The sequence below is a fragment of the Ruditapes philippinarum genome, unplaced genomic scaffold (assembly GCF_026571515.1).
Source record: "Ruditapes philippinarum isolate M1 unplaced genomic scaffold, ASM2657151v2 ctg5329_1_1_1_1, whole genome shotgun sequence".
Taxonomy (NCBI): domain Eukaryota; kingdom Metazoa; phylum Mollusca; class Bivalvia; order Venerida; family Veneridae; genus Ruditapes; species Ruditapes philippinarum.
This window is the reverse complement of record NW_026865045.1, coordinates 1-16,447: the sequence shown is the minus strand read 5'-3', so window position 1 is coordinate 16,447 and position 16,447 is coordinate 1.

Genomic DNA, 16,447 nt, shown 5'->3' with positions numbered 1-16,447 from the left:
TCTTATAAAGAAGTTATGACCAATGTTAAAGTTTTTGGATGTTCTAGAAGGTCATTCACGGTACAAGGTAAAAAAACAGATCAGTTTGAAGGTCTTGCCTAAAGGGGTGCTGTTTCAAAATATGAGTAGAATCCGTATACTAATAAGGAAGTTATGACCAATTTTTAAGTTTTTGGACAATTTGACCTTCAAGGTGAAGGTCGGATAGTTGAAAGGCCTTGTCCAAAAATGTGTTGTGCCTTAACACTATGCCAGGACATTATGGCCAATCTTAAATGTTTTTGGAAAATTTGACCTTCAATGTAAAGGCCATTCAGGAGTCAAGGTAAAATAATACAGGTCCGTAGGAAGGTGCTAAGGGATGTTGTGTTCAAATACGAATCAAATCCGTTTACTAATAAGGAAGTTATGGCCAATTTTTAAGTTTTTGGACAATTTGACCTTCAAGGTGAAGGTCGGATAGTTGAAAGGCCTTGTCCAAAAATGTGTTGTGCCTTAACATTATGCCAGGACATTATGGCCAATCTTAAATGTTTTTGGAAAATTTGACCTTCAATGTAAAGGCCATTCAGGAGTCAAGGTAAAATAATACAGGTCCGTAGGAAGGTGCTAAGGGATGTTGTGTTCAAATACGAATCAAATCCGTTTACTAATAAGGAAGTTATGGCCAATTTTTAAGTTTTTGGACAATTTGACCTTCAAGGTGAAGGTCGGATAGTTGAAAGGCCTTGTCCAAAAATGTGGTGTGCCTTAACATTATGCCAGGACATTATGGCCAATCTTAAATGTTTTTGGAAAATTTGACCTTCAATGTAAAGGCCATTCAGGAGTCAAGGTAAAATAATACAGGTCCGTAGGAAGGTGCTAAGGGATGTTGTGTTCAAATACGAATCAAATCCGTTTACTAATAAGGAAGTTATGGCCAATGTTAGTTTTCGGACAGATTGACGGACTGACAGACGGACATTTCAAAACTAATATGTCCCCATTTTGGGTATGCACAACGCCTTGCAAAGAAATGCTGCTGTGCAAAAACGTTTTAATTGCTGTGGTAGATTGAAAATTATATTTTCACCATCTGAATTACATATTACAACCATACACGCACTGCTCGTCTTGCTCACAACGAGGTTATGGTGCTCACAACGAGGATTAAAGCAAAAAATTGTATATCTTCGTTTCTTTGAAGACTTTCAGATAATAATTTACGCTGAAGACTTGTGGGCATCTGTTTTAGGTTAGAATGCACAGAACGTCACCAGAATGGACGTTTTCAATGTTAAATTAGGTCCAAAGAGAAGTTGCCTCCAGTTTTCCAGCTACCCAGAGTGACTGCGTCGCACGGTATTTCCATCAAATTGTCCACCAAACGGCAATATCTTTACATGTGCATACTCGGAAAACACATCGCTAGCTAACTGCATTTCGATATTTTTACATAAATGTCTGTAATCTTCAAAAATTAAGAAAAACTCACCTTGTTTATCGTGTCACTCGTCAAAGATGGGTGCTCACAACGAGGAACGGAAGTTGCTCACAACATTTTAACCGATGGACATTTTTCACTCGTTGTGAGTTAAACGGGCGTGTTAATGTCGTCAGTTGTTGATTTTATTCAACATGGCAAGACTTAGTAATCTCTCCGTTTTATGTATTAAAACAATATTCATTTGTTTAAGTTATTCAATAAGAGGTTGTTTATTAAAGCCACGTCTCGACACTAACTTTTTCAGCAGGTGGTATGCCGGACCACTGGATCCAAAATTCAGGTGGTCCTTTCTGAACACATGTGGTTTATCTTTTTTTTTACTCATTTGTTTTTAAGGAAACTTCAGATTTAGAAGAACTACACTTAAAATTGGTGACAGAGACATATTTATTATTAGATTTATAACAATTGAAGAAAACATGTATTTTTTCTATTTCAATCTTAGATCAGATAGTAAGTCATTGTAATCCTATTTAGTATTTGTTATCTCATTGAAAAATACATGACAGTGACAGTACTCATACTTCGGTTAAGTGACTTCTTCCGCAATTCAAGTTAGGGAATAGTGAAACCATTTGTGAATGACTTATTTCCTTACTGTTATTCAAATACTCATTGCTGTTTCCTGGTACATCTTATAAGAATAATAATTGCTTTTTATAGATTAACATTTTTAATTAAACTTTTAAGTTATTATATTCTTGTCTTTGAAACAATGAAATATTAATGATAAACCGAAAAATTCCTACACTATAACTGAGCTTATCTTCCTCACAGATTTATTATACATGCTTGTTTGTTGAAATTTATTTAATTTGACAAAGTATTTATTACCTTTTAAAGTACTTTAAATAAGAAAAAAATGGATCTCTGATCGTTTAAAAAAGTAGCCAAAGATTACTAGATATTTAATTTTTCCTTTGCCTTTGTTTGAACCGTTATTCATGTGTTTATCCGATACCCCATAGTGATACAATGTTATAAATTCAATGCAGTGCTAGAGACATTTGAATGAATTTTATACTTTAATTATTAAAATAATTTTCTACTTTTTTTAACTACACTTTTAGCGAGTTAATAAAAAGTTATGGATGTTTTAAGAAATTTTTGAACTAATGACATGAATGAACATATACCTGTACATCGGAGAAATGGTTTTAAACAACAATTATATAACACGTTTTTCGACCAAATAACCATTCTCCCAGGTGAGCCCTGCACCATTTGGAAAATTCAAGTGGTCTAACGGACCAGTTGCCTGTAAAATTAGGTGGTCCTTGCCAAAATCAGGTGGTCTCGGACCAATGGACCACCGCTAATGTCGAGGCCTGAAAGCTGATAATATGTCTTACAAACGAGGATTTACTTCAATTTCCCACGATCTTTCCCAACAGACCTCATACTTTTGCTTCTTAGCATATATATACATACAGCGTACAAAGTATATTTTAATTTGTAAAAAAAATGTGTCTCTCACTTACATGACTTATTTGAAATAAAATTGGAAATTTTTAAAGTTTGAATATGTTAAATTTGTTAGATAAATAGGAAAAACTTGGGTTTTTAAGAATACCACCTGCTCATGCGTTCACTTTGCAAACCTATGAAACCATATGAAAAGTTCGGCTCATGCGTTCATTTTGAAAATTCGCTTAAACGATATTATACTCCAAAAAAACGAAATAGAAATAGAACAGGCGTTTGGTGGATGAGGATATGTTAATAAAGAACCTTTAGAGCAATACAAATGTTTAAAAGTTTGCTTGGATGTCAAGTTATTGGCTATCAAAGAGCGATTTTACCAATTTTGTGATTTTTCTTGTGCAGTTGTCGATAATGATCTAATAAGTTAACAAAGATTTGGCGAGTTTGAGATGCCTGTCGGATAAAGTAATCATACGAGATCAGAATAGGCTATAAAGTTTTGTGAAGTATGCATAATCAAAGAAATTGAAGACAACTTTCTTACCACAGTATCGGTTTTCCACCTGTAAAATTGATCTCTTCATGCGTTCTCCGCCTGGGAAACATAGTGAACGATTGGACTCGGTGATATAGTTCAGTTAGTAGCGGATAGCTTTGGGTAGTATGGGATAGGTAGGTGAAGGTCAATGAGGGGGAATCTCAAAACGTTCTAAATTTATTTTTTTGCCAAGTACATGTCACAGAAACATGTTCTGGAGTTACTGGAATGAAAAATGTCACATTTGATAGTAATCTTTCAAATTTTTCTACATGTAAACCAAGGATATATATTATATGGCACATGATTTTACAACAATGTTTATTCAGATCAATGATTGGCATTTTCTCTTAAAACAAATCACAGACAAATCAAACAGAATCATATCAAACATCAGTTCTTGAGTTTTATGTCCATGACACTTCCTTCTGACATAATGGGAAGTGTGTCAGATAAAATATGAACAGTGTCATCCAAATTATCAACAATAAGTGTTTAAAAAACAAGGTATAACAATGCCACCATCTTTTTTTATTTGAAATTGTCCAATGTGGAAAACTAGGAACTGGTTCACCTGTTGCAGTGACAAAGATTGATTTTTCCACCACTGTCAAGTACATTGCTAAAGCAACTTGCTAAAATCTTTGGTGCATGGCCAATAGGTAGCCCTGTAAAATCAGACAACATTAAGTCTTTTGTTTATCTGTAATCAAAGTGTATAAATGTTTGTCAAATGATGTTAATTCTGGCATCAACACTCGGGCATCAATGTCTTAAATATTAGTGTATTCTATGTCAATAATTAACCTAGTCTGTGGTTCAGTGACCAGCTATAATTTTGAGTTAATATATATTTGATATATATATATTTTTTATATATATTTATATATAATTTGAATTAATTTAATATTTCCTAAGATCTGTATAGATGAATTAAAAAGTAAACTATATATTCTGAATACATAAATTACAAAAAATGTGCAATAAACTTGAGCTGAGCATGTGTATTGTGTATGAAAAATGAAACGACAAATTTCAATGAAAATGAGGTCTGTTTTACATAAACATTAAAGCTATTATTAATCTTATAATCTAGTTGAAAGAAGAGTTAATAATGATGGTATATTCAAAGTATAAATACAACTTAGTTAAAATTATAAAAAGATAGAATAAGTAATATTATAACATTAAAACTGGGATATTTTTTTGTTTAAAGTGTACCTTTTATCCACTTTTGACGGCGTTTTGACAGATAAAGTAAATTTTGAGACCACCCCCAAATGTAAAATCCGTTACTGACAGAAGCACTAGCTGTTCATTTTGAATAAATTTTAGTGTCAGTACGTATTATATCTGTAAAAGCTTTTGAAAAATTATAAACAAATGATTTTTACACCAAATCATGGCAATATTTCATTACTTTACTTGGTGTTGATCAATAGTTTTCTGTTTATTTCTTTTGGAAGCGCTTATAAACAGTCTGACGGTGACAACATCCGGTTACCTCGTTCTGATTTATGTAAGAAAAACTCGCTGTGCAATTTAAAATAAATAAAACAAAATTAGCGATGGATGGGAAATATATCACTCTTTTTGATGGTATAATTGTATTATTTTGAAAAAGGCATATTTGATGGAAAGGAGCATTGTTTCTACCATGTTATCCGCTATACCCTAAAATCCGCTACTGCCTAAACAACTGTACATTACTATAGAATAGCCAGAAAAGTTGTACACGAATTCGAAAACCTAGCTAAACGCCGTTTTCCGGTACTTTCTGTACATAGCTCTGGGGAATTCACCTAATGGAGTGTAATAGCGAACTCGATGTTTTCGGCCTTTTTTTAAATTAAATTGAAATAAAACAGTGAGGATAGATGTGGCCAATGGTCCGCTGTCATAGGGCCCAAATTATTCTACAAAGTTTGAAATGGTTATGAATATAAGATGAATGAATGTTACTTACTTAGAAATAATTTATATACTGACTTGTAACTACAATTTAAGGTAATGGTCAACGATTCAGAGTCAACTCGTCCTCTGGTCAACTCGTTCTCTGGTCAACTCGTCACCTTTTTGGTCAACTCGTCTCCTGGACAACTCGTCCTCTAGTCAACTCGTCCCCAACTCGTCCCTTATATTTTATTACTACTTGTTTTTCATATAGTTCATAAATCATTATAGACTGTTAAAATAATATATTATAAAATTACTGAATTGGACATATTTTGACGCTTTTTGTATGCGAATATTTGGAGTTTCATCTTATAATAAGGATATATATGCATAATTCTGATTAAATTACATACAGAAAAAAAACACGAAGACGATCAATAGCAATAACATTTAATGTATAAAAACAAGTTTTATATGCAAAGATAAAATATCATATAGTATGTCTTTGTCATACATGTATATATTCACTTTCACTTTTACGCTTTCATTGTTTTTTTCATGCACATATTTCATTGTCTTTTTTTTTTTGGACATCTTACGACTCTACTCTTGGGGCTTGTATAAGTTGCCGAATTCTCTTAAAAGTCCCGTTGATGACAACTCCCCATTCCTGTACTTATCCCACAGCTGGTGCGTCTGTCCCTGGAGAAAGGTGTACTTTTTCGCTGGTAGCGGCGTAGTCTTCCTTCACTTATCAATTCAGAGTTCCTCACCGCTACCTGGGCCTCATCGTAACAGCAGTTTTATCAAAAGGTAGAATGGAGGCGTTCCCCAGCCCTCCCATTCAATCTTCTATGCCATCCTATAAAATAATAGAAGTATATTACAATACCAATAAGATAGGCACAGGTCAACTATAATAGATATATTTATCTCTTTAATGCGGCGATGTATGAGTCCATGAATGCATTTCTCAAATTCGCTACAATTTTGGCTAAGACATATTTTTTATGTATGAGAAGTATGACTGCTACCATGTATACAGTCTATTTTAAATATCTAATATTGTCATAATATTCTAAAATGTGATTTTACCTTCAACATCGTTGTTTGTGCGGATTGTGTGGACGAGTTGACCAAAAAGGTGTCGAGTTGACCAGGGGACGAGTTGACCAGGGGACGAGTTGACCGGATTGCATGGTCAACTCCCTTTCATTGTGCAACACACGCAAAGATGCAGACAAGATTAAATGTAAAAAAAAATGATATAATTGTTTAGTTTTCACTAATCACTAATTTTGATTCTGCTGGAAAGAGGAGTGTAATAAATTGGACATTTTCCTATCATTATTTGGCTTTTGACGAGGTTTATTAGCATTATAACATTGATTATTCAAAGCATATATAATCTCTGAAATAAAAGAGAGAAACTTCCAAACAAAACGTAAATATCATATTTTAACATTGTGTACATCGCTGCGAGGCTCTATAGAAAGGCTGAACATTTTGTTTTCTAAGTTTAAAAGTCTCACCCTTAATACATGTAGAATCGGATTGGAATCTTAAGATAATTCAACCATGCCTCCTTTAAAACTTTGATTATTCGGCTTCTAGTTTGAAACAACGATAAAATAATCCTCTCTAAAATGACAAATAAAAACTAGGATAAGACCTATATAAGCATCAGCTTTCGGTTCTGATCCTTTTTCATTCATTTCATGTGTTGTAAAGTTCTGTTTGTAAATTGTAAATGTTTATACTTGTTTGAAATAAACTATGTTTAAACTAAACTAAAAACTAAAATGACTTCCGTTTGAAATACACGCGCAATATAATTAATTTGCTCATATACCGCTTAATCCTAACCTTTGATTGATTGATTATCAAAGTAGGTAACACATTATCGAATTAGGTAATGTCCGCTAATCATACATGTATATAGAATCAATTAGCAGCTACAAATGTGTTGATAGATCTACGCCATACTTTGAAATCTCATTTTTTTCGAAACTCTCTTCTTTTAATGTCACAGTGACACTATCATAAAATCCTAGTCCAATCAAAGCCTTGAAAAGTAATCCCTCCGATCTGAAAACTTTTCTAAATTATATTAAATATTACCTAACTTTAACTAAAGGGAAGTAAATGCAACAACAACTGCTACGTAAAGCTATTTTTCTTATCTCCCATCATATGCACCTCAATTCCCCACGTACTTGATACTTGAAAGTTTACACATCTTACATGTTAATTAACTGCTATTTGAGCCTCATTGTACTTTTATTCATGTTTGTACATAGAATAAAAGAAATAAATGTTTTTGACTTAACTTGACTTGCAAATAGTGGACTTTGCCCATGGCAGGTAAATGACCCCTATAGCTTTTGAGATCATTAAGGTGAAGGTGACAGTGACACATGGTCTACGTCAAGGTTACTTTGAAACTTGGTCTTATCAATAACTAGAAATCCTTAGTTATATGTTTGAAAACCTTATTACACTTTTATTACATATTTTGCTTATTGATAAAACACTTGACTTTTATTAATAAGGACAACATTGTCGCAAAATACGCCCATCTCAAAAGCCTTTGACAGAGATGTGGGCATTATAGATATGCATATAGGAGATATGCTCTGGGCAATTCCGGAAAATCTTCTGACCTTGAACTTGCAAATATTAACCTAAATTACATATGTCACACTTGAAGTCATATAAGTTATCATATTTGTTACAATCCATCAATAAATGATGACTAAATGGTCAACGAACACAAAACTCTACATGACCTTGACTTTGGTAGCAGGGACCTGGATTATGTGTGCAATAAACCCCACAATGGTGAACATGTGAGCCAAGTAAAACCCCCCCAATGAATTTTAAAGTTAGGCTACGAACAAGCATTTTTTCCAATGACATCTATGTGTTACCTTTATCTTTAACGTAGAGACCTGGTCCATGTACGTGACACTGCTTCACATAGTGATGAACATTTCTAAGAAGTTTCATTTGAATCCCACCATGCGTGGAGGAGATATGTTCTTGACAAAATTTCTACATTTTATCATCTTTAGTGACCTTTACCTTGCATATATTAACCTAAACTACAGGTTTCACACCAGTAGTTATGATAATGAGCATTTGTTTTTCAATCCCTCAATAAATGATTACTAAATGGTTCGACTACACATTTTCATATTTTCATCTGCATTTTGACACAATTTGTGACCTTGACCTTGGCTGCAGGGAACTGAATTTTGCACGCGAAACTCTGCATCACAATGGTGAACATTTGTGCGAAGTTATATTGAAATCCCTCTATGTATGTAGAAGTTTTGCTTCGGACAAGCGTTTTTCAATGACATCTACGTTTGACCTTGACCTTAACTGTGAGACCTAGTTCATGCGCATGACAATGTTTCTTATAATGGTGAACATTTCTATGAAGTTTCATTAGAATCCCTCCATCTGGCTAAATTTCTATCATCTTTAGTGACCTTGACCTTGCATATATTAACCCAAATTACACGTTTCACACCAGTAGTCATGATAATGACCATTTGTGTTTCAATCCCTCAATATATGATGACTAAATGGTCTGAATACACATTTCATATTTTATTTGAATTTTGACCCCTTTGTGTGACCTTGACCTTGGCATCATGTACCCTAATATTGCACGCGACATTTTGCCTCACAATGGTTAACATTTGTGCCAAGTTATATTGAAATCTCTCTATGCATGTAGAAGTTTTGCTCAAGACAAATGGTTTTTAATGACCTCTAAATCTTGTGAAATTCCCTTATTGCAAATGGAAACCCAAGTTTCCCGAAAAAAAAACCCAGTGCTTTTTTTTTGGGAAACCCTTTTATAATTGTCTTGTTTTTTCCCCCTTTTTTTGGTAAGTAACTCTACCAAATTTCTATTTTTAAAAAAATCGTTTTTTTGCCTTGCTCTTTCCCCCTTATGACCAGCCCTTCTAAATTTAAAAACCTTTAATAAAAAATTTTTCCACCAAAAGTATGGAAAAAATGCCCGGGGTTTAATTTTAAATAAATGTTTAAATTTAAAAATTAATTACCCTTTTTTTCATTTTTCAATACCCCTTAAAGTTTTTTTTCAACCCCCAAATTTTTTTTGATTTTTTTTTTTTGCCCAAACCTTTTTTGAAAAAGCAAAAATTCTCCTAAAAAAATTTGAAGGTTTTAAAAATTTTGCCAAATAAAAATTGAAAATATTTTCATGTAAAATTTTTGGGCCCTGGAAAAAGCGTTTTTTAAAAACATACTTCAAATTTTTGACCTTTTTCCCCTTTAAAACCTAGAAACCTTTTTTTTAAAGGCGGCCCCAATTGCTTTTTCAAAAAATTTAAAATTTTCCCTTTAAATTTTCAAAAAAAAACCCTCCCGGAATTAAAATTTTGCCCCCCAAAAAAAATTTTCCCAAAAACCCGCCGGGGGGGGAAATATTAAAAAAATTTTTCCAAAAGGGGACCTAAAAAATAAAAAGGGCCAAAAAAAGTAAAATTTCCCACTGAAAACCCCCGGGGAAAAATGGATAGGGAAGGCAATTAAAAAATGTTTAAAAATTTGAACTTATAAAAACCGGAAAAAAAAGGAATCCCAAAAACTTTTTACCATTTTTTTCCTAAAATAAATTTTTATTTCTTAAAAATTTTGAAACTTGCAATTTAAATTTAAAAAATGCCATTTTGGTTTCATTTTAATTAAAAAAAATTTGGGGAAAAGGGGCCCTTTTTTTCCCCAAAAAATCGTTTATCCCCCCCCCCCCCGCGGTTGGGCGAAGGAAAAATTTAAAATGAATTTTGGAAAACATTTTTGGTTTTTTAAACCCCAATTTCGGAACGCTCGTTTCAAAAGGCATTTTTCCCTTAAAATTCTTTTTTTTATTTTTTAATTTATTGAAAAAAAGGGTTTTTTAAAAAACATCTAAGAAAAATTTTTAAATTTTTTGTTTTTAATTATCGGGACCTATTTTTCTTTTTTAAACTTCCTTTAAATTGGAATGAAAAGACTTTTCCCCTTTAAAAAGGGAAAAGTTTCCTTTTAAAAGTTTTTTTTAAAAAAAAACCTTTAAGGTTGGGTTTTAAAACCCCCCAAAATAAAAATTCGCCTTTTATTTTTTTTACTGTTAATTTTAGCGGAATTCAAGGTGAAATCAGACGGCCTTCGACCGAAAAAAACAACAACAAAAACAAAAAACAAACAAACCTTGAAGTGTTTCTTTGCAAACATTATACATTGTATACATTATACATTTATGTTCAAGTAAGTTTCTAGATCTTTTTGTTGCTGTTTTAAATGAAAAACACTAATTTATTTTATTTAATATAAACTATGTATTGTTTCTTGTACTGGGATAGATATAAGATATTGTGAGTGAACGTTGGTGGGATGGTTCTCCGACCCCACTGTCCATAATGAACAGGGAAAAATAAATGAGCAACAATTTTGCTGAAATTAAAAATAGGCCTTCTACAAAATGTAATATAATTCATGCCCCCGAAATTGGAATCGCCACAAAGTTACTTTGTTATATAGACTTGTATAGGAAAGCACATTCACTCTTCTTGACCTAATAGAGCTTACATAGAACTGCCTAGTTAATATCTACACAATTTAAAAATCTGGCTTCTGGGTAAACAAAATGGCCTCGCTCTTTGACGCTTTGTAACCGTAGCCTTATATAGTAAACGTGCCCTTACAAATATACTGCCCTCCATACTGCATTTCTCATAATATATAGATATTTAGCATGTTGGCATCACATGAAGTCCTCTACAAAAAGTTATGTTTATTATGACATTTGGGTCATATTTGACCCTTTGGTTTTCACTTAGTGTATATAGACTTATATAGAACAAGACATTAAAGCGTCATTGTGTAAAACAGCATGCCTATTTGACACGTAATATTGTCTAAAATTGTATTAGTCATAATATATAGGAATATTTACATATTCGGATCGTTCAGTGTTACAAAAGTAATGTGTTACGTAGTAGCTCAATACATGCTACAGGAAAGTAACATTGATATCTTCTTTAATCTGCACCTTTTGCATCCATCATTTGTTGGTTGGTCCAAGCTGCATTCCTCAAGATGAACTTTACAATTTAAAGAAAATCAACTTTGAAAAAAAATTTAATAAGCTTTTTAAGAAAAAAGTTAAAATATCCACCATTCAAGTAATGCTTTTTGTGATGACTGACATATTTGCAGTATTTATCACCATATTTTGGCATATGAAGAAATATGGTCGTGACCCGAGTAGGGCTCGAACTCATGAACTTTGGGTTGAGAGGCAGACACCTTCTTTGTTCACTTGGCAATATTTAACTCTTTGGTCCGATTTTCAAAATTTTCCTGAAAATTAACATAAATCTGGATGCATGCTGCTTTAAGGTATTTTTAGCTAAATCACTTAAGTGTAAAAATGTTATTATATACTGCAGTATTATGAAGTTTGTTTTTATTACACATCTAAAACATGGCGGAATTGCTCATTGGTATAATGCAGCGTCCACAACTGAAAGATATGTGTCAACCTAGTGTCCCTTTTCTGTTTTATACTGTGAGAATTTTGAGTGTTGCCTCTTGGTTTAATTATATGCGGTAGCGACAGCTGCACCGCCAATAAGACCGAACTGCAAAGTCATGTTTTTATTAAATGATTTTGCATTGATAAATGCAAATACGAGGTATAATAATTCAAAGAACAAAAAGAAAAGAAAAAAAAAACAATGAGAATACAATAGAAATAAATCAATTTGCATCAATGCAAATAAAATGACAATAAACAAATATAAAACAGGTACAAGTTTGACACCTATCAACACCAGGCAGCAAAACTATTGTCACTTGGGTGTATTAACTGGGCTATAGACACACGTTGAGTATTTATACTAGCAGTAATAAGCAAAGTAACCGAAAAATAGTATGTTCAACCACCTGATAATACATACAAAATGGTCAGGTTTATAATTTCGGACAGTACTGCATTGTCTTGAGCTTAGATAAATGACATGCGGCTATCTATAAACGTTTTTTTTTAAAGTAAATTATGCCGCTTGATTTAAAATGACATTCTTAATGAGACCCAATTACGAAGAATTATAACCATTTCTAGCAGAGGAGAGGATATCAGGTGAGCGATTGAGGCCTTCGGGACATTCTTGTATTTTAGTATATACAAGAAAGCATTGTAAAATATGGATAAAGCGAGCGAATACACAACTGAAGTGAAAGTATTTTAATTGGATGTGGTGTAAATGTAAAGCTAATCAAACGTATGTCTCGATTTTCTCGTGATTTTTCGATTTTTTTTAGATGTTTTCATACTAGAGCTATTCTCGTAATATATTATACATTGACTGACACAAACAAGCTTGAGAAATAGCATATTTGACTGTAAGTATATAATCTTACTCTTCAATTAGTTACATTTTTCTGAAATATTTAGTTAAACAGGCGGGTTCTACACTCCAAATGTCTGTGAAACAATCACAGGAGAATGACATTATAATAAGACAGCGAATTTCTGTTTTCTTCATCTTTTACTGTTTAACATTGTTGCCAAGGAAAATATTCTTTGTAACCATGTTATGTTTAAATGCAAAAACATATAAAGCTAACTTACATACTTGATGCTAAAATCATCTTATAAAATATTTGAAGATTACTAAAAAGTATCTGTTTTAAGGTAATTCCGCTTTGTCAGCCATGTTTGTTTTCACAAAGTCTGTGCAAAGTGAAAGTAGGCCAAAATTCATATAACAACAAAGCTCACATTGTTATATGATGAGCCATTTGCAAGTACAATTCCAGTTCTATGTTTTAAAGACTATTTTAAACAAAAATAAAAATGATAACAATAAGAAAATTGACCTTGAATGGGCTAAATTTCTGAAGACCAAAAACATTCTGTTGCAAAGTTTTATGCACATTCCATGAATGGCAAAATCCAGTTTAAAGTCTATTTTAGTGCCAACAAAAGCTATTTTTTGCAGAAAATACAAAAAACTTTAAAAAACATAAATCTTAGGAAAGTAGTTTATCTGACCTTGAAAAAACATGGCCACCATGACATGTGTAAAAAAGTAGTAGCATGAAAATAAACATCATTTACCTATTTCTTGTGTACATGAAAAACAGACACACTTCACTGTTACACATAAAAAGGTTAGATTTTAAAGTTTGATTGTGTTTTCATTTTAATTGTAGTTCATAAGGCTATGAATGATGATTGTTTTCTTGCACTACTTTTTTACAAAAAATAATGGATGCGATGTGCTTAGCTGACAAAGCGAAATCACCTTAAGCAAAGGGGTTCGACACACGCAGGTCTGTTCATATATATTGTAAATAACATAAACCAGCAATTTAAATCCCGACAGGGACTTTGGATTTTTTCATATAACGCAGTTTTGAACGGGGTGTGGAAACTGAAAATTAATATAAAAAGCCAAAATCCACCACTTTATTTTAATGCACGCTGGATGGTGAATGATCATAGCTGTACATTTTATAACAACATAAGAAAATTATAAAATAATTGCATAAGTAGGTAATTAGATAAAGTAGTATTCAATTGAAAATGAAACATTGATTGTAATACATTATTTTCTTACAATAGTAATTGGTAGCTCAAGTACTTGCGCATGTTATACGTGCTTCCTGTTTGAATGATTTTTTGGCCGAGTTTTGGCCCTTGCATAAAAAGATGGGTTTTTTTTTGTGTTGCCAGCTACACAGAAAATTGTCTGTACTACTCTTCAAAAACTACTAGTGCAATTTAATCCAAACTTTACAGGAATGATCAATACGAAATGTAGTTGTGCATATCATTGTCATTTTTTGGTTCAAATATTTTTGACAGAGTAACGGCCCTTTAATGAGTTTAATTTTTAAATTTATCAGGACAAACCCCCTTGATCTTTTTTTTTACTTTCAAGTACTTGCCGCATTATAACTTTTCATTTGGCCCTTGAATGAAAAACGTGTTTTGCCTTTGCCCGTTAATGAATTTTGTGTCTCCTGCTACACAGAAGCGTCAACGTACAATTGGCTATCATGAGGCGACACATGTGATCACTGATCTTTTTTTTTCTTTTTCTTTTCATTTGTTTCTTACAAGAACCTGGGCCGGTGGCATTTTTGTTTACCAAACACGTTCTTGTTTCTGATTTATTATTGGCATAATGTACGAATTGCCTTCCCCGCAATTCCCGGAAAATGACCGGAAACAAACCTTTTACGGCCGATAAAAAGAACACATCATCGGTATCTTTTCCCTATATAACTGGTATTTTATAATAATTAATGTAATTCTACTGGTAATAAATTCAATAAGAAAAGTCTCAAAGACCAAAGCAAAGAAGGGCATAAACAAACATTACAAATATGAAACTCGGTCTAACTTCACACAGAGAGTTCCGTTAATTGATACTTGATTTTCTTCTTACAGATACTGCCTCTAGAATCGTGAACTGAAGCAAAAAGTCAACTTGAAGGGAAATGGGTAAGATCTTTCTCCTGAACTTGGACAAACTCGTTTTGACATAGGCAAAAAGTCCAAAATTTTAACAGAATAATCTAGAATTATTTCTTTAAAGATAATTTTGATTGGCGTTCGCGCCGAAGCGCGGCGCCTTATGGAATGAAATGAGATTTTGTGAAAGGGCGACAGCAACTTCTCGAGCCTTTTATTCGGTCATAATAAAAGCCGATCATTCCGATCGGTATGAGGGTGCTTGATTATTATAAAGTTGCGATATGTACAATGAATAGCGAACTAGAGAATTTTCGCAATGCAAACATTTTCAAATGAAATAACCTTTTCCGTCTCTTCGGTTTTGATATTTATCATTTTTAGTACACAGTGGGTTATTATGGTATGGTAAAATACAATAATGAGTTGATGATCTAAAAATTTATTGATTGTACATAAACATACAATTCGAAAAAAAAAAAACCAACAACAACAACAATAGCATGTTTATTTTATCTATATGTGATAAAAACAATAAATATGTACAATAATTGAGAAAAAAGGTACATTTTTATGGTATTGATATGACACTATCAACTTTGAAACATTTTATTTAATATGTTACTCGTGTTTAGTAAAGATGCCGAGGAATTATTCAAAGTTACAAATTAGATTTTATGAAATATTCAATCGATTGATAATTTAAAAAACGATATTTAAAAAACGATACTGATTCTTAAAAAAAAAAGTTTTGGGCTCTGGTTTAATAACTTAGAGTAAGGAAAGGAAATGTTTTAATAAACTTTGTAGATAGCAATTTTTTGTGGCGGCCTAGCCCTTAGGATCGCTTTAATTTGGATCCACAGTGTTCAATGTTGACGCTATCAAAATAGGAAATAAAGCATTTCCTGTTTGATAAAGTATGCTTTTTAATATTGTAATAAACCTTAGTAATTAACACGTTTATGTGAAGATGTCGATATTTTGGTACTTCTATGATCAATGTTCAAAGTCACTGTAACTAATATAGAAAAATTGTTTTAGGTTCGGCTATTGCACAAATTAGATCTGACCTTGACCTAAATGTCCTTAGAAACGTTATAGTTCAAAAAAAAGTTATTTTCAATTTTTTTTTTAATTGCCATTGCTTTTTGATACTTTTAGATATGTTAAATTTATGGCCCGAAAAAAAACAAAACAACAACCTTCGGGGCAGAAATGGGGATTTTTAAATATACTAATTTACCAAGCATTTTAAAAAAACATTTTAAAGTTTAAAGGTTAAAATTTTTAAAACTTTTTTCAGTTTTTTAGAAATCTTTATTTATTTACTGTATCGAATAATATTTGAAAAGCAAAATGTTGATTAAAATCACCAAAAGTAAAATGAAAGTTAACATAACCCTTTAAAACCTTTTAAAAACATTAAACATTGAGTTTTTAAAAAAAATTGGGCCTTTTTTGTTTTTAATGTTTTTTTAACCCGTAATAAGAATACCGGTTGCGCATATCCGCTTTTTATGGGGCTTTTTGGGAAAAAACCCAGTTTTGTTTATTGCAAAAGTTTCTTGTTAAATCATATTTCGTAATT